Source organism: Schistocerca gregaria, chromosome 7, assembly GCF_023897955.1.
Source record: "Schistocerca gregaria isolate iqSchGreg1 chromosome 7, iqSchGreg1.2, whole genome shotgun sequence".
NCBI classification, from domain to species: domain Eukaryota; kingdom Metazoa; phylum Arthropoda; class Insecta; order Orthoptera; family Acrididae; genus Schistocerca; species Schistocerca gregaria.
In genome coordinates this window covers 390291158-390314475 of record NC_064926.1, presented here as the reverse complement: position 1 = coordinate 390314475, position 23318 = coordinate 390291158, and the positions used below count along the sequence as shown (strand labels likewise).

General features: G+C 41.3%; 2 non-coding genes across 2 annotated transcripts; one reads left to right on the top strand and one right to left on the bottom strand.

Moving 5' to 3' along the window:
• Positions 1-21214: 21214 nt before the first annotated feature.
• Trnat-agu (transfer RNA threonine (anticodon AGU)) lies at positions 21215-21286 on the bottom strand. The gene has a single exon. It is a non-coding gene; the product is annotated as a tRNA-Thr (tRNA).
• Positions 21287-22020: 734 nt separating this feature from the next.
• Trnat-agu (transfer RNA threonine (anticodon AGU)) lies at positions 22021-22092 on the top strand. The gene has a single exon. It is a non-coding gene; the product is annotated as a tRNA-Thr (tRNA).
• Positions 22093-23318: the final 1226 nt, after the last annotated feature.

The window sequence follows — 23318 nt, the reverse complement described above, 5'->3', positions numbered from 1 at the left end:
CTTTATAGAGAGGAGATGTTACTGGACGGTATGACCGCTCAGTGGTTGTTGTTGCTGCAACGATACAATGATCCCGTACAGCTGTCAAAATAATTAAAAATAGTTGTATTCTATGCGTTGGGTGCTCTGTACCTTGGGCAGGGGGATACCACGTATTAGCAGTAACATAGCTTAAAGCCACCGCGCGTAACTTCATACTTGTAGTGAGAAAATTTGCCGTCAACGAATATAAGCGAGTGACTAGAACAGCTAATGGTGCCTCCGGGGGTGGCTAGCCTAGAGTGTACGCTAATGAAGTAACAGCAAATCAAAAGGTTTTTACGGTTTTACAGCAACAATTCCAATTACAGTTTCTAGTAGAGAAACAACAATTTGAGATCGTGACAAGGCAGACTGACACAAGAAAGTAAGAATTTGATATCACCAAATACTGAAAACAAATATCAGAAGTGGCGTGGGAAAGAAGGAAGTTTGGGGTTTAACATTCCGTCGACATCAAGGTCATTAGAGAGAGATAGTTCACTCTCGGATTGGTTCAAGAAGGAGGAAGGAAATCGTCCGTGCTGTTTCATAGGGATCAGCTAACGAATACCGGGAGCAATTTAGGGAAATCCCGGATTTGTCTTCGTCCTCACGTAGGAAATGGCTGCACTGTGATTCTCCAGAGCCTGTCAAGAATTGTTTAAGTAGTAGGACGTGCCATCTACCCATAATTCTCTCCCATTGCTAGCAAACTTGGTGACACTCAGTTTCAGTGCATAGCGAATGAAGTGAATAGGCTGTGTGTTATCACTTCTTGTTAACTGACACTGGTGTTGGAACCTGTTTCTGCCAGGGAAGTTTACACCTCATTTATATTTTAGCTGCAACTGTGAGATGTTAGTCCACAGGATTGCTATGAGACACGTGTGTCGTTACCCGCAACGTTTGAAGCGTGACAAAGTTTGTAATATTGTTCCAATGTAAGACTGACAGCGTTGGAAACATTTAAGTAGCAAACAGTCTTAAAAATATACCTAATCACAAGTTTTATTGGAGTGTTCACATTCTTGGTGACCGCTGTCGTGATTTATGAATCTTGATGTAATTATCCTATTTTCAGCCAGCTCTCTTTTCCTGCTTGTTGGCCGTTTCTTACTTGGGGGCAACTTAGTTATATGCATATATAGAGTGCTTCAGAATTATTATTACACAGTTACAGATGTAGAGGTGACTGAGGACAGCAATATTTGGTAATAAACCAATGTCCGGAAATACGCCATTTGGAAGATAAACGATTTTTAAAGAACGTCAAAAGATAAGCTGCACGTGCATCAACCAGTCCGTACCTGTGTGAACTGCAACATTCAAGTACGTTCGAAGTCATTTCCTTTCATTTTACACTGGCACATAGAGCGAGGGAAAAATGACTATCTATATACCTCCGTAAGGACCCGAATCCCTCGTATCTTATCTTCGTGGTCCCTACGCGAAATGTATGTTGGCGGCAGTAGGATCCTTCTGCAGTCATCTTCAGTTGTCTGTTCTTTAAACATTCTTCCAAATGAATGTCTTTTTATTTATTTATTTACACGTAAAGTTCCGTAGAACCAAATTGGGGAGCAAATCTCCAATATGGAATGTGTCAGTACTTGAAATTACAACATAAAAGTAATAGCAGATAAAAATAATATGTTTATGAACCCGAAAAAAGTCAATTCATAAGTTTAAGTAAACGCAATCAACAATGCAACAAGAATTAGCTTAATTTCTCAAGGAGCTCCTCAACAGAATAGAAGGAGTAACCCATGAGGAAACTCTTCAGTTTCGATTTGAAATCACATGGATTACTGCTAAGGTTTTTTAATTCGAGTGGTGGCTTATTGAAATGGGATGGAGCAGTCTACTGCACACCTTTCTGTACAAGAGTTAAGGGAGTCCGCTTCAAATGCAGGTTGAATTCCTGCCGAGTATTAACTGAGTGAAAGTTGCTTATTCTTGGAAATAATCTCGTATGGTTAACAAGAAATAACAGTAAGGAATATAAATATTGCGCGGTCAATGACAAAATACCCAGACTCGTGAACAGGGGTCAACGGGAGGTTTGTGAACTTACACCACTTATTGCCCGAACCACCTGTTGCTGAGCCAAAAATATCGTTTTAGAATGGGAACAGTTATCCCAAAATATAATACCATACGACATAAGTGAATGAAAATAAGCAAAGTAGACTAATTGTCACTTCAGATACCTTTCGAATAGTAAAAATGGCAGAATTAAGTCTCTGAACAAGACTCTCAACGTGGGCTTTCCACGACAGTTTACTGTCTATCCGAGCACCTAGGAATATCAACTGTTCAGTTTCATTAATCATACGCTCATTCTGTGAAATTAAAACGTCAGGTTCTGTTGAATTGTGTGTCATAAATCGTAAAAACTGAGTCTTACTGTGATTTAGCATTAGTCTATTTTCTACAAGCCATGAATTTAGTTCATGAACGGCACTATTTGAAACTGAACCAGTGTTACACCAAAGTCCTTTACTACCAAGCTAGTGTCATCAGCAAACAGAAATATTTTAGAGTTACCCGTAATTTATGTAAGTGAGGAATAGGAGTGGCCCCAACATTGATTCCTGGGGCACCCCCCACTTGACAGTACTCCACTCATATCCCGCATAACAGCCATTCTGAACATGGTGAATAATGACCTTTTGCTGTCTGTTGCTAAAGTGAGAGGTGAACCAACTGCGAGCTACTCCCCGTATTCCGTAATGGCCCAACTTCCAGAGCAATAATTTGTGATCAACACCATCAAACGCCTTAGTTAAATCAAAAAATATGCGTAGTGTTCGACACCTTTTGTTTAACCTATCCAGTACCTCACAGAGAAAAGAGAATATAGCATTTTCAGTTGTTAAAGAGCTTCTAAACCCGAACTATACATTTGATAGCAAATCATGCGATATAAAATGATCAATTATCATTATATACACAGCCTTTTCAATAACTTGAGCAAACACTGATGGCATAGAAATAGATCTAAAATTGCCTACATTATATCTTTCTCCTTTTTACTAAGCGACTTTACTACTGAGTACTTGAATCGTTCAGGAAACTGACCATCCCTAAAGGAAAAATTACAATTATGGCTAAATACAGGGCTAAAGTATAAAGCATATTCTGATAGGCACTCCATCATATCCATGAGAGTCATTAGTTTTCATTGATTTAATTATTGACTCAATCTCCACCTTGTCTGTATCACAGAGGAGTATTACAGACATCAATCACAGAAAGGCATTTGCCAAGGAAGTTAAACGATTCCCTGTAGAAACTATATTTTTATTTAATTCACCAGCAAATGATTGTTGAATACTGTACATGTCTCTGATTTAACAATAACAGAACTATTTTTACTGCGATCTGACTGTCTATCGTCGATCTTGTGCTGCTGTCAATTCCTTCACAACTGACGCTACGTTTTTAATTTTATCCTGTGAATTAGCTACTCTATTTGCATACCGCATATTATTTGCCTTCCTAATAAAGGTTTTAAGCAACTGACAGTACTGTTTGTAATACTATAACTACTATAGCTTGATTGTGACTACTTCTAACATTTTGATATAATTCCTGCTTTGTTCTACATGATATCCTTATGCCACTAGTCAGTCACCCAGGCTGCCTAGCACCCCGTTTAGAATGTTCTAATGGGAAGCAACTGCGAAAGAGCATGAGAAATGTGTTAAGGAAAGCGTTATATTTATCAGCTATGTTATCGTCATTATAAACATCCTGCCAGTCTTGATCCTTGAGAAAGTTTAAGAAACTCTCTATGGCTGTTGGCTTAACTTTCCTACACAGTTTTTAATTATATGTGACATTCGTTTGCGTACAAAAGCCTTTTAGTGTTAATATCTGTGCATCATGGTCTGAAAGGCCATTCACCCTTTTACTAACAGAATGTCCATCTAGTAATGAAGAATGAATAAAAATATTGTCTATGGATGTGCTACTGTTCCCCTGCACCCTAGTTGGAAACAACACCGTCTGCATCAGTTCACTTGAATTTCGGAGATCTACCAACATCCTTTTTCTTGCACCATCATATACAACATTCATATTGAAGTCACCACATATAACTAATTTCTGGTACTTCCTATAAAGTGAATCAAGAACCCTCACTAACTTGAGCAGAAATGCTCTAAAATCAGAGTTCGGGGACCTATAAACAACAACAATTAGAATGTTGTTTCACTAAATTAAACCACCTTTGCATAACATTCAAATATCTGTTCAGTGCAGTGCTGTGATTTTCACGCGACGGCCTTCTGTACGTTCACCAAACACTGGACGACTGATGGACATGTGAACCGATTCGTTGGCCACCAGTATCACCCGATTTAATAACTATGAACTTTTTCCTGTGAGGCTACATAAAGAGTTTTGTTTACGAGGCTTCTGTGCAGTCATAGCACGATATCCTTGCCCGTGTAATGGCAGCAGTGGAGGTCATTAATGAAACCAAGCACCTTGCGGCGTCTTGTGGGGTATGTATGTAGATGTGGATGAGATGGAGATATAGGCAATGGTGCAGTCTAAGACGCTGTGGTCATGGACTGTGCGGCTGAGCCCGGCGGAGGTTCGAGTCCTCCCTCGGGCATGGGTGTGTGTGTTTGTTCTTAGGATAAATTAGGTTAAGTAGTATGTAAGCTTAGGGACTGATGACCTTAGCAGTTAAGTCCCATAAGATTTCACAGAGATTTTAAAATTTTTTTCGTAGCCAATGCTGAGAAGTTGCTTGTAGAAGTCTGCATTTTGGCTGTGCTGGTATCGTTCCAGTTCGCCGTCGTTCTGGAAATGCCTGTAGCGCAAAGGTTCCTCCATGCAAGGGAAGAGTCACTGTGTACCCCGTCAGTAAAGTATGTGAAGAGTAGACAAAATCTGAATCCCAAAGAAGCAAGCGTGGCAGTGTCGTGAGCAGTTTGAGCACGGTTATTGCCGTGGTGCTAAAACAACCCTCGGACAGCTGCGCGCGGCGCTTCATCTCGACAACTTCCCGTAATCTCAGCAGGAAATTTTGGTATATGATCCTGTGACGGTTTGCCCCTTACGATCGTAATCTCTTAACACCACACCGCGACAATCACCAAAATCACTCGGCCTCTTAACCAAAGACGTTTCTTGGCAGTGATGAATCGACACGGTTCTATTGCTTCCTTTGGTCCTTCGTCTCGGGGTTGTGGTGACACACCCAGCACTCACTCACGATTAGCTGGCTGAAGACGCAGTCTGCATGGGCTGACAGAGCAGCATCATTTCCGCCGTTATCTCAGTTCAGCGGGATTTTTGAATGGGTGAGAGCAGTAGCGGAATGCGACGGACGTTAGCCCCTCTCAAGTTAAAAATGTTGGGCTGTATGTTGCAAACTGTTCCAAGACTGATGTTGTCAACTCTTGCCATGATTGAGGTACACCGGTCTTCCAGCACCAGCGCCTCGACTGTTCTTGCGATCCCGATTCTTAAGAGAAAGATCGTCTGCCAATTCGTTGTTGGTTCAAAAATGGCTCTGAGCACTATGGGACTTAACATCTTAGGTCATCAGTCCCCTAGAACGTAGAACTACTTAAACCTAACTAACATAAGGACATCACACACATCCATGCCCGAGGCAGGATTCGAACCTACGACCGTAGCAGTCCCACGGTTCCGGACTGAAGCGCCTAGAACCGCACGGGCACCACGACCGGCAATTCGTTGTTCATCAGTCAGACTTATTTGAAGCCAGTGAAGGCCTCTGCGCCACTTATCCACTGTCATATGGAAGGTGTCATTCAGCACGGATTGTAGCAGCGTCGTTCCCCTACAGTTACCGAATAATGCTCTACGTTTTCATTGAGCTGCGCAGTTTAGATTCCGCACATCTAGCGAAGTGCTACTACAGTGTGACGTCACGATATCAATGCGCACGAAGAAAGATGTTTGAAGAGATGTTCTTGGAATAAAAATAAATAAATAAATGATATAGGTAACTTAATTTTTTCTAGGTCGTAAAAATGTATGACTATCCTCAAAAAATGGTTCAAATGGCTCTAAGCACTATTGGACTTAACATCCAAAGATATCAGTCCCCTAGACTTAGAACTAATTAAGCCTAACTAACCTAAGGACATCATACACATCCATGCCCGAGGCAGAATTCGAACCTGCGGCTGTAGCAGCATCGCGGTTCCGGACTGAAGCGTCTAGAACCTCTATCCTCACACGCAGCATAGTATTCTGTCTGAGTAACGACGTTTTATACTGAATAACTATGAGCTCCAGAGAAATTTACTACTGTCTACCTCCTGCTACAAATCCGGAATCCCGCCACTCGCAGTATACCTTGGAACGGTGGCACGGTGAAAATCCCGGTGCCCGTGTGGCCTCGATGTTTGGCCTCGGTGTTCCCCATGCATCAGGCAGCAATCTCGTGACGCTGACATGAGCTGATATTAGGCGCTTACCTGCCACGCTGAAATGAGTCTCTCTCTCCAACAAAGCAGCTATGTAGTGAATATTGGAAAGATATGGTAGATATCGTAGGGTGGTAGTGTGATTATTTCCGTGAAAGCCGTACTCGTTGTTACGGAGATAAGGTTGATTCGGAATGTGATATGGTCAGGAGGAATACAGCCTTCATAGGTGAGTCGAAACTACTAACCGGGCCAGTTCAAAGTATCGATTTGGCCCAACTTTCCTGGAAAAGCTTAGAGTGCTGTAGAACATTTCTCCGAATCCTCTACGGAGATAGGGGATATTAAAATTTGCCTGTAACATACTGTAAGATAAGAACTTAAACAGGGGAAATGAACTAGGCGGTCTTACTAGATTTATCTAAGGAGTTCAACACACTCATGACAGAGCAGTACGTAAGATTATTCTGGCAACAAACTTCTCAGAACCTTTCGATTCAATGAGTGGAGAGGTAGCAAAATGTAGCTACAAACAGGGTGTTTAAAAAATGACCGCTATATTTGAAACGGCAATAAAAACTAAACGAGCTGCGATAGAAATACGATAGAAATACACCGTTTGTTGCAATATGCTTGGGACAACAGTACATTTTCAGGCGGACGAACTTTCGAAATTACAGTAGTTACAATTTTCAACAACAGATGGCTCTGCAAGTGATATGAAAGATATAGAAGACAACGCAGTCTGTGGGTGCGCCATTCTGTACGTCGTCTTTCTGCTGTAAGCGTGTGCTGTTCACAACGTGCAAGTGTGCTGTGGACAATATGGTTTATTCCTTAGAACAGAGGATTTTCTGGTGTTGGAATTCCACTGCCTAGAACACAGTGTTGTTGCAACAAGACGAAGTTTTCAACTGAGGTTTAATGTAACCAAAGGACCGAAAAGCGATACAATAAAGGATCTGTTTGAAAAATTTCAACGGACTGGGAACGTGACGGATGGACGTTCTGGAAAGGTAGGGCGACCACGTACGGCAACCACAGAGGGCAACGCGCAGCTAGTGCAGCAGGTGATCCAACAGCGGCCTCGGGTTACACCTCTATCCATACAAAATTCAAACGCTGCAACCCCTCAGCGCCGCTACATTGCTGCACGAGAGACATTCGCTAACGATATAGTGCACAGGATTGATGGCGGCGATATGCATGTGGGCAGCATTTGGTTTACTGACGAAGCTTATTTTTACCTGGACGGCTTCATCAATAAACAGAACTGGCGCATATGGGGAACCGAAAAGCCCCATGTTGCAGTCCCATCGTCCCTGCATCCTCAAAAAGTACTGGTCTGGGCCGCCATTTCTTCCAAAGGAATCATTGGCTCATTTTTCAGATCCAGAACGATTACTGCATCACGCTATCTGGACATTCTTCGTGAATTTGTGGCGGTACAAACTGCCTTAGTCGACACTGCGAACACCTCGTGGTTTATGCAAGATGGTGCCCGGCCACATCGCACGGCCGACGTCTTTAATTTCCTGAATTAATATTTCGATGATCGTTTGATTGCTTTGGGTTATCCGAAACATACAGGAGGCGGCGTGGATTGGCCTTCCTATTCGCAAGACATGAACCCCTGTGACTTCTTTCTGTGGGGACACTTGAAAGACCAGGTGTACCGCCAGAATCCAGAAACAAGTGAACAGCTGAAGCAGTACATCTCATCTGCATGTGAAGCCATTCCGTCAGACACGTTGTCAAAGGTTTCGGGTAATTTCATTCAGAGACTACGCCATATTATTGCTAAGCATGGTGGATATGTGGAAAATATCGCACTGTAGAGTTTCCCAGACCGCAGCGCCATCTGTTGTTGACAATTGTAACTACTGTAATTTCGAAAGTTTGTCTGCCTGAAAATGTACTGTTGTCCCAAGCATTTTGCAACAAACGGTGTATTTCTATCGCTGCTCGTTTAGTTTGTATTGCCGTTTCAAATATACCGGTTATTTTTGAAATATATAAAAATAAATTAAAAATAACTCTGGACGGATTTAAAATTTGGTGCTACCCAATAACGTTAAATATGAAACGAATCCATAAAACACGAAATGAAGGAGTAGTAGAAAGAATAGATGAAAAAATCAGTCTATAGAAGACCGTTATCGGAAGCGGCAACAAGCTTATTGGGAAGCTAGCAGGTGTTCGAAGGAACAGGAGAAGGAAAAACAGCAGACGCTGATAAAATACAATATGCAGCAAAAGACTATTAACTATGTATAATGTAATACTTGCGGAGAGATGAAAACACTGCTGCAAGACAGAAAATGACTAGGACAGCGTCAAACTAGTTGGAGGACTGATGGCTTTCGAGAAAAAAAAAAACCGCTGTATTCCATTTAATGTTCTATAAGATGTTGACTTTTACTTTCAGAATTACCATTGATTATCTCAATAAACAATTCACAAGAAACTCATCTCTGTGTAGCAAATAGACGAGGGTTTAAGACATTTCGGAGTAAGCTTGTAGGCAGTCTACTGATGACGACAGGGTTCTACAAGGATGGGAGCTGTAGGTAGTTTAATGGTCAGGCATATGTAGATTGCTCTGTGCGAAGGAGAAACAGGTAAGGGTGGTGCAACTCCCTTGTCAATCTACATGCATTACCAGATCAAAAGCATTCGGACATCCCTATGTAATGCCGAATTGACCCCTCATGTCGCCAGAGCCCGACCCGCCTGTGTAGAGGAAGAAGGGCACTATCGTGTTGCCAATAGAGAAGTATTAACAGCAGAGTGGGTCACTCAAGAGATCTCATTGACTTCCGATGTGAACTAGTCTTTCGATGTCATCTGAGTGACACGTCCATTGGACACTTTCCAACCCTTCTAAAGCTACCCAAACAGACTGTTGGTGATGCGACTGTGGAAGCGATGAAACGTCCACAGCTAAACTAAGAGCAGGCAGATCTCGTGCAGTGACAGACAGGAGCCATAGAGCATTATGGAGGGTGATTTTCAGAAATTGCATGAAATACACGGTAAGAATCACTCGTGAGTGCCACAGCAGTCCAGCGACGACAATGAATGTCGCGTAGGGACCCAAAAAGAAAGGACACAATAGCCGAGTAGCTCCCCATAATCCACACATTTGTTAGTCAGTGCTTAGCGAAGCTTGAGATTGTACAGTGAACGACTCCACTGTACAGTAGACTATTGGAAGCGACTGATTTTGAGTGATGGATCATACTCTACCCTGTATAACCCTACCACTACTATTTAATTTAGTATGCTTTTATGTAAATAATAGAAAATGCTGTCTGTATGTTGCTTATAACGCTCTTAGTAAATTTAGTTTAGTTTCCGAATAAAGTACTCTGTGGGAGGATAGTCCTATTAATAGGAAAAGCTAATCAATAGTTACCCTTTTTACAAGATTTAACCATGTGTGGTGCGTAATGTATAAGTAAATCACACTGTTAAGTTCTCTTCCTGAGCTCTTACCCAGCGGCTAGAAAGAAACGCAGTATGAATAGTATTACTTCATTTAGTTGTTTAAAATATGTACTAACGGTTGACAGCCTATTCAGGTGATAAAACAGTGAATTATTGGAAAAGTAGAAGTATGAATTTTGCCTACTTTCTTGCTACTGTTTAAGTTGCTTCTTCAAATAATTGCTACTCGTCGTAAACCATGTTAGTGCAGACACTGGAATTTCTTTTTGACTACTACACCCCTATACATTACGTTTTAAAAGAGAAAAAGCGCAGTAGATATCCTAAAGGAAGTTAAATTTTTTTCCATGGGGACCTTTGGAAAAGCACTTTCCATAACCAATAAACTTAAATACTTAGATACTAAAGCACATACGTTTTATATTGAACATTTCACTTCAAGAAAACCTCTTTCTTACAAGAATATACTTTCAAAAGCTATTTCTCTCACCATTTAGACAAAAACAATTTAAAATGTGTCTCTTTTATTAACTTTGTACTTCATAACTCTGTGAAACAGGATACTCAGATTAATGAAACACCAGGAAGGTGTATGATTAGAATGAAATAACAGGGCTAACCATAGTCTTAAAAGTTCAAGAATGATTATTCACTAATAAAACACAGTTTAAATTAAAGGTCCACGCTGTGAAAAAAGTAGAATTTCCAAAAAAATCTTGTCTGATGGCTGTAGACTTAGGTGTGCCGAACAATTATAACGGCTGCACTTCCCACAGTGCGGCTTGCAAGTATCTTTCTGTATGGGCTCAATTTCTCTTACTGGCGTACCGCGCTTGCTCTACGTAGCGCGCCAGTTCGTCCTTGCCTCCTTCTCCAATTCCCAGAGCCACTTTCATTTCAAACAAAAGCACACTGGCTTTTACATATCACCTTTTTCTTACACTGTTCCTAAGAGTAACCATTCCTTACAATTGTCAAATTTACATCAACATGAACAGCTTATACACACAAATATTTTTAAATACAAAATGTCATCTGAAAATTATTTAACATAATAAACAATTTACATAGTATTTTACATACATTACTTTCATCCAATGTAAAGAACTTCAACGTCAAGTATAGCACACTTTAAGTACACAGAAAATATAGAATAAATCAGGAAAAGTTTTAAAGCAAGAAATTATTTTAAAAAATCAGATGAACCATAAACAAATAGTGTTATACATGAACCAATCAGATGGAAGAGTTTGGATTTGCTGAATGTTTGGAGAACGTTACTTGCCATTGTGTACAGAGCCAACAGTAACGAATGGATTAGGTGTAAGGTATAGGTGTGGTTTTCGTAGTTAGCGTGTCCTCCCTCCCCTATTGCGCTTAAGAAAATGATAAATGCTGAAGGATATGAACACGTTTTACAACATCGTGTACTTCATACAGTAGGGAAACACATATAGTGCACCCTATTATCAAGTAGCATCTTTGAGGCAGTGGTATGTGAACAATAAAATTGCTGAAATAGACTGGCCTGCCAAGAGTTCCTATCTGAACGCAATAGAACAGCTTTCGGACGAGTTAGAATGTCGACTTTGCTCCAGACCACAGCGTCGAAAATCACGACATACCCTAGTTTCGGCTTCGTTGCGCCAGACATTTAGACACCTCATTGAAGGTATCCCAAGCACAGTTCAAGCCGTAGTATAATGTCCACTAACAGGTGTAGCTTCTGATCAGATAGTGTGTATCGGCAAAATTACGTGTGTTGTAAATTTAATCTTGAAAGGTATACTTATCTCACATGCCGCTTATCATACGTATTCTTCTTATGGGAAAGTAGCATCGAGAGATCTAGATTATTTATAATTCTCCTATATAAGCCTCTAGTCTCATACTAGCTTTCATTGGAACGGGCAACACACCTATACACATTTATAATTAGATGAAGGCTACGTGTGTGGGCGTGGATCGTAACAGATTTCGCTCAAAAATATTATCGGGACGCGATTAAATACGTTTATTATGGCAAAAGGAAATGCTTTCGATGGAAATCACGAACATTTCATGCAAAAGCAAACAATAAATATAAAATCTTATTACAAATTGTACACGTCTGGATGTTGGAGTTCTGGCCGCTCCAATGTATTGGCGTCGACTGACTAATACTACTACATAACTTCCAACAACTTCGTTCACAATCCCCCGCATTTGGATGGTATTTACGAAGGAACACAGAAAACTTCCTGGCTTTGAACAGAAATGGCTCTGCCCCACTATGTGACTCAACATCTGAGGTTATCAGTCCCCTAGACTTATAACTATTTAAACCTGATTAACCTAAGGACGTCAGAGACATCCATGCCCGAGGCAGGATTCGAACCTGTGACCGTAGCAACAGCGCGGTTCCGGATTGAAGCGCCTAGAACCGCTCGGTCACAGCGGCCGGCGAACAGAAATAGCAGAGTCAGAGTATGGCAGTACACATTACTGAGGGTATCTCCCTCCCTCCACTCATGTACCCTACTGCACTTCTTATGTCGTTCTTACATATATTCTGGTCGATTCAAATATAAATGTCATAGACATTAAAAAAGATCATAGCATCAATTTTCATGTCGGGAATGACTTCCAAATTAAGCCCATAGAGGTTTTTCTGCAGGTTAGGAAACAGATGGCAGTCTGGAGTGGCCAGGTCAGATGATTAGTAGACTGTGGACCAGCTGGAATCTCAGGGTTGTCAAACTGCCCATTGAAACATAAGAATCCCTTTGATCAGACTTCAGTGGCGTTTCACCTTAATTCCCTCCTCCATCTGTTCAACGAGGCTGATGTATTAACATCTGGTTATATCACAACTCTGAAGTAAATAATCCACGAACAGAATATTATCTTTGTTCTAAAAGCGGACAGCATTACTGTTTTAACCGATTAATGGGTGCAGAACGTCTTCGGCCAGTGGGGATCTACGGTGGCGCCTTTGACAGTTCATTGATTTCAGGGTCATGAATATACAGGCAGGTTTCAAGTCTGGTCGCTAACCTAGTCAAAACGACTTTTGTGGGATCAAAATGGGACAAAAACGGTTTTGGACGACTCAACTAGTGTTTTCTTCTATTCGTTGCATTATACAGGGCTACTATAAATGATTCATTCGTATTCAGAGATCTGTAGTTTCCAAAGTACTGCATGGAAAAATATGATTGATACACGAGTAAAATTATTAACTCACAAAATTTGCATTTTGCACTATAAAAATATTCTTATGACTCTGGTCACACGACACACATCCAAGCGGTAGTCAATTTCGTTCCATTCCTTATGTACCAACACCCCACCCCTTCAACGGTCACGACATCAGCATTGATGCATTCTTTGAGCTATTACTGTATTATTGGCTGTTCGGATGTTTAAACACAGTACTTAATAGACCCCCAAAGGAAAACGTTACAGTGTGTTCAGGGTAATCTCTTGTCCTTGAAGTGGCTCACTGCCCCTAAAGGCGGAAGAATCAACAATGATCGACTGCATGTAGAGGGCAATGGAAACCACTGCGTTAAAGAATCATAACGTGTACCCACAGGACATGTGGCCTGTAAAAGGTGTAATGATGATCTCTCCATTGGCAAAAGATTCCGTCATAGTCCCCAATTCGGACTGCCAATGGGGAGGTGACCATGAGAAAAAGACTGAATAGCCATCTAAAAGATAACGTCCTACGAGTCTGGGTGTGGAATGTCAGAAGCTTAGACGTGGTAGGGAAGCTACAAAATCTGAAAAGAAAAATGCAAAGCTTCAGTCTATATATAGTAGAGGTCAGTGAAGTGAAATGGAAAGAAGACAAGGAAGTGAGATGACTATAGGACAAGATCAGCGGCAGCAGGATATGGTGTAACGGGAGTAGGATTCGTTATGAACAGGAAGGTAGGGCAGAGAGCGTATTACTGTGAACATTTCAGTGATAGGGTTGTTATCAGAATAAACCGCAAACCAACACCGACAACGATAGTCCAGGTATACATGACGACGACGGAGTCTGAAGATGAACGTAGTAGTAGTAGTAGTAGTAGTTTTATTCATCCGTAGATCTCTTTTTACAAGGATATAGGACATGTCAAAGTATTTACAAGCTTAGATCAATTTACAATAAGCTAATTCGTATACACATATATTTACAGACTTCTAGTTAGGGACAATCATTAGATTTTACTCCTGGTGTACAATAATTTATTTACAAATAACTCATTAAATAATGTAATGCCACACTATTCACTCATATTTCACTATCAGTCACTGCACACACTATACACACATTGTTTCATAACACTTCACTCACTACATACACACACACACACACACACACACAGACACACACAGGTGATCCTTGGGCCATTTTCTGTACTGCAAGTTCCCATTTGCTATCCTGAAAAACTGAGTCAGCATCCCTTCATAATGAGTGAGATGTTGAGCTCAGAAAGAGGAAGAGGTGTTAGTATTGTGCTATGCATAGCTTGAGGGGAGAGTGTCTCTAGAAAGGAAAAAAGAAGAAAAATAATAAAGTGAAGGTGTTATGTGGAATATTGGATGTTTTATAATCATTATTATTATTATTATTATTTGTTTGTATAACATTTTTTTATCAAACCCCTACTCTGCTTTATCTAAGTAATCCTTCAATGTATAAAATGTATTGCATAACAGGTACTTTTTAGCTGCCTTCTTAAATAAGTGTATTTTTGAAATTTCTTTAATCTCTTTTGGTAATTTATTGTACAGTTTTATTCCTTGGTAGAAAATGCTGTTTTGAGTTTTATGTTTATTTTTTCTTGGTAAATGTAAGTTGAGTCTATCTCTTGTTGCATGGTCATGGACAGAGCTGTTTGTGCAGTAATTGCCAATGTTACTTTTGATGTGTACAACTGACTGGTAAATGTGTTCACATGGAGCAGTTAAAATTCCCAGTGTTTTGAACAGATCTTTACAATGAGCTCGACTACTATTTCTGGTTATTATTCTTATGGCTCTTTTCTGGAGTTTGAAAATTGTGTTCATATTTTGTGGATTTGTTCCCCACAAAAGAATGCCATAGCTAAGAATTGAGTGTACATATAAATAATATGTAACTAAAAGACACTGCATGTTACACACAGATGATAGAATTCTAAGGGCATAACATGCTGAGGACATTCTGTTTGCAAGTACCTTTGTGTGTTCGCACCACTTCAGCTGAGAGTCAATATTCATTCCTAGAAATTTTGCATTTGTTACACAGTCTATAGAGGTGCCATCTACATTTAATTTAACATTGTCATTTTTCCTCTTCAAACTGAAGTTCATGGCATTAGTTTTCTTTATGTTTAATGTCAATTTGTTGCTTATTGACCAATCGTAAACTTCCTTGAGAGTTTCATTTGCTTTCTCGGTAAGGAGTTCTCTTGTTCTCTCAGCGACTATAATATTGCTGTCATCAGCGAAGAGAATTTTCTCACCATGAGTAACACTACTGGGAAAGTCATTGATGTATATCAGGAATAGTATTTGTCCTAATATGCTACCTTGTGGAACCCCTATATTAATATGTTTTGGTTCTGATAAGTATTTTACTAAATGTTTAGATCTATTTTAAGTATGTGTTATCTCTACTCTTTGTACCCTATCTGTTAGGTATGATCGAAACCAGTCATTAGCTACCCCTCTTATTCCTAATGATGATAGTGAAACAATAATGCAGTTCCTAAAGGGAGATGAAAACCTAATAGTCATGGGGGACTGGAATGCGGTTGTAGGGGAAGGAGAGTCTGCACAGTGGCTATTTGCCAACCTAACGGGGCCTGTTAACGCGCTGGGAACTTGTGTTTCTCTGGTCCAGTGCAGTCGCACTCTACTTTATACAGTAGTTGGCTAAACTGCATCTCCAGATTTAGAGAACCCATAGCAGGTATGTTTTGAGCATGTGACTCTCGCAAGAAGCCATGTAGCCGCTCACATCGAGCCGTTGCACCCTGTATAGCTTCAACGAAACAGTAATTAACCAGGGAGATGTAAAGAAAATCGTATACCTCTCTGGCGGTTATCTGCCATCCTTCCAGCTCATGGAAGGTATGGCCTGTTGCTAAGTATGTTGAAGACCACAAGGTTAATAGTCAATAGTGAAATGCCCAATCTTGAAAGTCTCTACTCTTTATTCTTGTGTTTGTTATACCCCATAGTGAATGCTGTTTGCGGACTTTTCCTGGAGGAACAATAGCTAGAACGTCATAGATAGGAAAGTTTCTTGTGCCTTTGCCATCTCACGTTCTACCTGTTTTTAAAACTCTTTAGAATAATAGCAATCACAAGACATTTTCACAGTTAGACGGTCCCAAACTCGTTATTCAGTGCCCACTGGAAGGGACCAAAGCCAGTAACTACGCAACACCAATGTCACATTTAAGTCCACATTAAAGAAATAAATTTTAATCTGTAAATCTTAATTCAGCGCATAACCAGCGTCCTTTGTCTCCTAGGTCTGACGCCCTCCCGCGCTACCGCGAGACGGTGATCACATTAGTCATGCCTCAGCGTGGAAGTGTCTGATGGTGTTACTCTAACGTACAGAGCCGAGTCAGATCGTTATGATCATCCTTTAGAACCCAGCGGTGCTGCTGAAAGTGCTCTATTGCTATCTGGAGCCCTACTGGTAGCGATGCTTCTCACAACTTAAAGATGTGAGGAGAAGGCTGCGTCTACTGAACACGACGCTCGAAGTGGTTCGATGGATGTGATTAGAACAGACCTGATGAAATGGTAAAGAAGTGAATTATTTTGGGTTATTGGCTGCGTTCTTCAAGCTGTTACTTTCGCCCTGTTCCAAGGTGCATTGTCTTCCTGAAATAACTCTCTCTCCGAGAAAGACAATCACTAACATGATCTTTGAACGTACTTCCGTAACCTAACGAACAGAAAGAGTTTCCACAAAGCTCGATTTGCTAGAACATGTCACGAAAACACAAAAAGGCCTACCGTCCTCAACGAATTGTGTTTTTCCAGCAAACGTTCGAGAGGGTATTTTCTCATATATTTTCCCCCAGGAGTGGCACAACGATGCACGCAGAACGATGTGCTCCGAAACATTTGAGCCTGCACCAGCATTATACTCTCTTGTTAGATCTGCTACAGATAGCTGCCTTAATACAGCTGGCAAGCCTCTGACCTTCACGTTCTGTGAACGGCCAAGACCTTGTCGCCTCCTCGTTGTTTCGCCGTCCTTCAACCACCTTCCTTACATTCTCACGGCAGTAGCACGCAAACAGCAGACCACTTTTCGTTTGCCGCGCGGCATTAGCCGAGCGGTCAGAGGCGCTGCAGTCATGGACTGAGCGGCTGATCCCGGCGGAGGTTGAAGTCCTCCCTCGGGCATGGGTGTGAGTGTTTGTCCTTAGGATAATTTAGGTTCAGTAGTGTGTAAGCTTATGGATTTATGACCTTAGTAGTTAAGTCCCATAAGATTTCACGCACATTTGAACTTTACGTTTCCGAGATGCCCGTTTCCAGTCGCCGGGCCATGACAGTCTGCCCTTTGTCGAAGTCACTCATGTCGGTGGATTTGCCCATTTGGGGGCCATATCGTCGTTAGACTGATTTCCACTTTCCTCCTCTGTAGGACTGAAGTTCGAAAGGAAAAATCTGGCCAGCTGAGAGTGGCACGCGTGCTCTGAGAGTTCTGCACAAATTTAGTTATGTATATAGACAGTTCATCCATTCAGGGAATAGAGAATCTCGACATCTTTTGGTTGTTATCGAAATTGATACTGACAAGATATCAGTCCAGGGATTCCAAGATTTTCTAGAATGTTTAAATTTTAATAGTACAAATATGAAAAAATGTGAAAGATGAGCAATCAGACAGGTAGAAGTACTGAAAGAGAGGGCAGAAAAAGTAGGGCTACAGATATCCTTTGAGAAAACTGAGTTCTTCTACATGAAATTAAACATACCAAATTTGAACATGGCAAGATCAACAGGGTCACACACTTTTAAGTACCTAGGTGAAGTGCTCGATCCGACCTGAAAGGAGAAAATTGCCCAGAACACTACGTTATTGAAAACGAAGAGAGCCTCATACAAGACACAGGGAATTTACAAGAAGAAATGTCTTTCCATCCGTACCAAAATTCGTCCCTATAACACTGTTATGAAACCTGAGGTGTTATACGCCAGTGAGACACCGATGTTACACACAAAGACCAACCTCGAGAACATTCTCACACAAGAAAGAAAAGTCATTAGGAAAACTATAGGACCAAAACTCACGGACGAAGGATATCGGCTTTACACCAGGGACACCACAGAGAAGCAGCGGACATTAGAAAGAGGCGACTAAAATTTTATGGACTCATCAGTAGACTCCTACAGACCAGACTCACAAACAGAATCCTCAGGCACATCCAGGGACTCAAGATCACTACACCCTGGATGACATAAGTCAAATTTGATCTGGAAAGAGCTCAGATGGATGCAGCAGACGTCGTGGAAAAAGGAATCTATTGACACAAGGTGTACAAGTGGGGAGTGATGTCAGAGAAAACAGCACCTAAAGTCGAAAGGCAAAAGTGGACTGAAGAAACGAAGAGAACGAATGAAGGAGTACTGGAGGAGCAGGAAAAAAAGTAGTCATGAATGTTTCGCGTGGTGTGATAAAAGACCTGGAACGTGTGTAATGATGAGAAATGTGACATAAAGTAATGCAAGAGGCAGGCGATCATTACCATAACAATCTACATCTACATCTGCATGGATATTCTCCAAATCACACTTAAGTGCCTGGCAGAGGGATCATCGAATCACCTTCAGAGTGTCTCTATTATTCCACTCTCGAACAGCTTGTGGGAAAAACGAACACCTATATCTTTCCATGCAATCTCTGATTATTATGATCATTTCTCCCTATGTAGGTGCGTGTCAACGAAATATTTTCGCATTCGGAGGAGAATGATGGTGATTGAAATTTCATAAGAGGATTCCGGCGCAACAAGAAACACCTTTGTTTTCATGCTGTCCACCGCATATCCTGTATCATGGGCGTGACACACTCTCCCCTATTTCGCGATAATATAAAACGTGCTGCTCTTCTTTTATCTTTCTCCGTTAATCCTATCATGTAAGGATCCCACACCACGCAGCACTACTCCAGAAGAGGACGGATGAGCGTAGTGCAGGCAGTCTCTCTAACAGATCCGTTGCACCTTCCAAGTCTTCTATTAATAATTAGCAGTTTTTGATTCGCCTTACCCACAACATTCTCTACGTGTTCTTTCCAGTTTAAATTGTTCGTGATTGCAATTCCTAGGTATTTAGTTGAATTTACAGCCTATATTTGATTGATTTATCGTGTAACCGAAGTTTAACAGATTCGTCTCGGCACTCATGTGGATGACCTCATACTTTTCATTATTAAGGGCGATTTGCTAATCTTCATACCGTACAGATGCCTTTTATAAATCGTCTGGCAATTTTTTAAATCTTATGATGACTTTACTGAACGATAAAAGACCGTATCATCCGCAAAAACCTAAGGCGAGTGCTCAGATTGTCTCCTAAATTGTTTATATAGACAGGAACAGCAGAGGCCTATAACACTGCCTTGAGGTACACCAGAAATCACTTCTGTTTTACTCGACGACTTTCCGTAAGTTACTATGGACTATGACGTCTCTGATAGGAAATCACGAATCCAGTCGCATAACTGAGACGCTATTCCATAAGCACACAATTTCACTGAAAGACGCTTGTGATGTCAGTGTCAAAAGCCTTCTGGAAACCTAGAAATGCGGAATGAATTTGAAATCCTTTGTCAATAGCACTCAACACTTCGTGTGAGTAATTAGATAGACGTGTTTCTAAATCCGTGTTGACTGCGTGTCAATATTCCGTTCTTTTCGAGGTAGTTCATAATGTTCCAAAATCCTGCTGCATATCTGTGTTCATGATATGGATCTGCGGTTTAGAGGATTACTCCTGTTGCCTTTCTTGAACATTGGTGTAACCTGTGCAACTTTTCAGTCTTTGGGTAAGCATCTTTCGTCTAGCGAGTGATTCTATATGATTGTTAAGTATGGCGTTATTACATCAACTTACTCTGATAGGAGTCTAATTGGTCTACAGTCTAGACCAGAAGACTTGCTTTTATTTAGCGATTTAAATTACTTCACGACTCCGAGGATATCTACTTCTAAGTTATGTTGACAGCTGTTCTTGATTCCAATTCTGCAATATTTACTCCGTCTTTTTTGGTGAAGGAATTTCGGAAGGCTGTGTTTTGTAACTGCTTTACCAGAACTGTCATCGATAGTGAGGCATTGATTGCGTCTTGATACTAGCATACTTTACATACAACCAGAATGTCTTTCGATTTCTGCCAGATTTTGAGATAAAGTTTCTTTGTGGAAACTATTATAAACATCTCGCATTGAAATCCGCCCTAAATTTGGAGCTTGTGTAAAAGATCGCCAATCTTGGAGATTTTGCTTTCGTTTAAATTAGGCATGCCCTTTTCGTTGTTTCTGTAGCCGTGTTCTGACCCGTTCCGTGTATCTATGTGGATCAGCTCCGTCGTTTGTTAACTTATTTGGTATAAACCTCTCAATTACTGTCCATACTATTTCTTTGAATTGAAACCCTCAACAAGGCGTCAAGCGCATTTTTATCTGCTTTTTTGAATGGATATACTTTTACTTTATTTTTCGAGGCTTTGGGAGTTACGGTATTCAGTCTCGATACGAAAACCCAGTGTTCACTAACCTGTGCATCTGTTTTGAGGCTCGTTACTATCCCAGGATTATTTGTTGCTAAACGGTCAAGAATGTTTTCACAACCGTTTTTATTCGAGGGGCCTTATGAACTAACTGCTTGAAATAATTTTCAGAGAATACATATAGCACAATTTGGGATAGAGTTTTATGCCTACCTTAAGATTTATAAATGTATTGTCGCCAACATATCGAGGATAAATTGAACTCACCACCAACTGCAATCGTATGAGTCGGGTACTTGTATGAAATTAGACTCAGATTTTCTTTGAACCTTCTACTTCTATCTACTTCAATTTCGCTGCAAGATAAACTACTCCTAACAGCAACAAACACGCCACCACCAACTGTGTTTAGCTTATCCTTTCTGAGCACCGTTAGGATTTTCACAAAAATTTCAGATTAACTTGTCTCCGGCTCTAGCCAGCTTCCAGTGACTGTAACGATTTGTGCATCACTGCTTTCTATTAGCTGCTGTAACTCTGGTACTTCCCCAACACAGCTACGACAAATATGATCGAAGTAGATTAAATCAATTAAAATTTGTGCCGCGGCCGGGACTCGAACCCGGGTCTTCTTGCTTACTAGGCAGATATGCTACCATTATACCACCGAGGCACTATGGCAGACATAATTGCACGAACTACCTAGGTCGAGTTCCCTCCCCAACACAAACTTTAATTCATTTTCCCTTAATACCGTCACTATTGCCAGGGCTCGCCGGTATTGGCGAGCTACCCAGCATTGAACGTATCGGGACGTCTGCTGTACCATATGGTGATCTTCTCAGATCTTATAATTAAATGTGACCTTTGAGACTCCCGTCTCGTTATTATCTCACGATAATGATCAAATATGATCGAAGCAGACTAAATCAATTAAAATTTGTGCGGCCGGGACTCAAACCCGGGTTTTCTTGCTTACTAGGCAGATATGCTACCATTACACCACCGAGGCACTATGGCAGACATAGCTGCACGAACTACCTAGGTCGAGTTCCCTCCCCAACACAAACTTTAATTCATTTTCCCTTATTACCGTCACTATTGCCAGGGCTCGCCGGTATTGGCGAGCTACCCAGCATTGAACGTATCGGGACGTCTGCTGTACCATATGGTGATCTTCTCAGATCTTATAATTAAATGTGTTCTTTGAGACTCCCGTCGGTGGTGTAATGGTAGCATATCTGCCTAGTAAGCAAGAAGACCCGGGTTCGAGTCCCGGCCGCAGCACAAATTTTAATTGATTTAGTCTGCTTCGATCATATTTGATCATTATCGTGAGATAATAACGAGACGGGAGTCTCAAAGGACATATTTAATTATAAGACGTGCAGCTGTGTCTGCCATAGTGCCTCGGTGGTGTAATGGTAGCATATCTGCCTAGTAAGCAAGAAGACCCGGGTTCGAGTCCCGGCCGCGGCACAAATTTTAATTGATTTAGTCTGCTTCGATCATATTTGATCATTATCGTAAGATAATAACGAAACGGGTGTCTCAAAGGACACATTTAATTATAACAGCTACGACAATTTACAACTGTTATACCCAAGGTTTCTAGTTCTACGTCGTTCCTGCACTCTTTGAGGCTGAAGCCCTTTTTCCGCTTCCACAAGAACCTCTAACCTAAAGAACAGCCCATTCCACTCCAAACAGCCCCTGCTACCCGTGTAGCCGCCTCCTGCGAGTAATGGACTTCTGACCTTTTAGTGGAACCCGAGAGCCAACTACCCTATGGCTTCAGTCGAGGAATCGGCAGTCAACACGCTCGCAGAATCGTGTGAGCCTCTTATTCAGACCCTCCATCGGCTCTGTACCAGATGTTCGCGATCGGTCCTTTCGATATGCTGCAAATAGTGAGCTTGCTTTCATCTCTAAGCGTGATTGGCAGCCTTTACCAATTCTGATAGCCACTGGAGACCAGAGAGAATCCCTTGCAATGAATAGCGACACACATCATTGATACCAACAAGAGCCATGACCTGCACCCTGCGCTCTTCATGACATTCGGAAGAACTCGTTCCACGTCTGGAATGACTCCAACCGGTATGCACACAAGAGTACAATTGGATTTCTTGCCCTCTTTGGTAGCCGAGACGACTTCTTGCTCGACTATCGGTGAAAGGTCAACCTCAGGGTGAGCACTAACTGGGCTGGCCCTCGGCGTGGACCGATCGGCGTACTCTTATTAGTCGTGCTGGACGTCCATCGCATCCTCATAGCCGGCCCACAACAGTGATACCCAGCCACTGTAGTCTACTCGTGTAACCGAAGCCATCACATCCTGGAGCTGGGAGCGGAGTCTCACCAACTCGGCTCACATCAGAATGCAGCAGTCGCGGTCCCTGTCTGTACCAAAGACCATAGGAAACTACATTACACAGACAAAGCACTATTGACATGCACTATGGAACTCTACTGTCGATTTTGACAGATACACAAGAACAGTGTCTAATAAAATATTAACAGGCAGAGATTCAGAAACTGAAATTCCAAAACACTTTGGTGAGATTAAATAACTCGCTTCTGATTGGGAACTTGTAATTTGTCACAAAATCGGTTTACTTTTCGACACAAACGTAAACACAAGAACTGTGTCTATTAAATATTAAATTAACAAGCAGAAATTCAAGAAACTTAACTACCAAAGC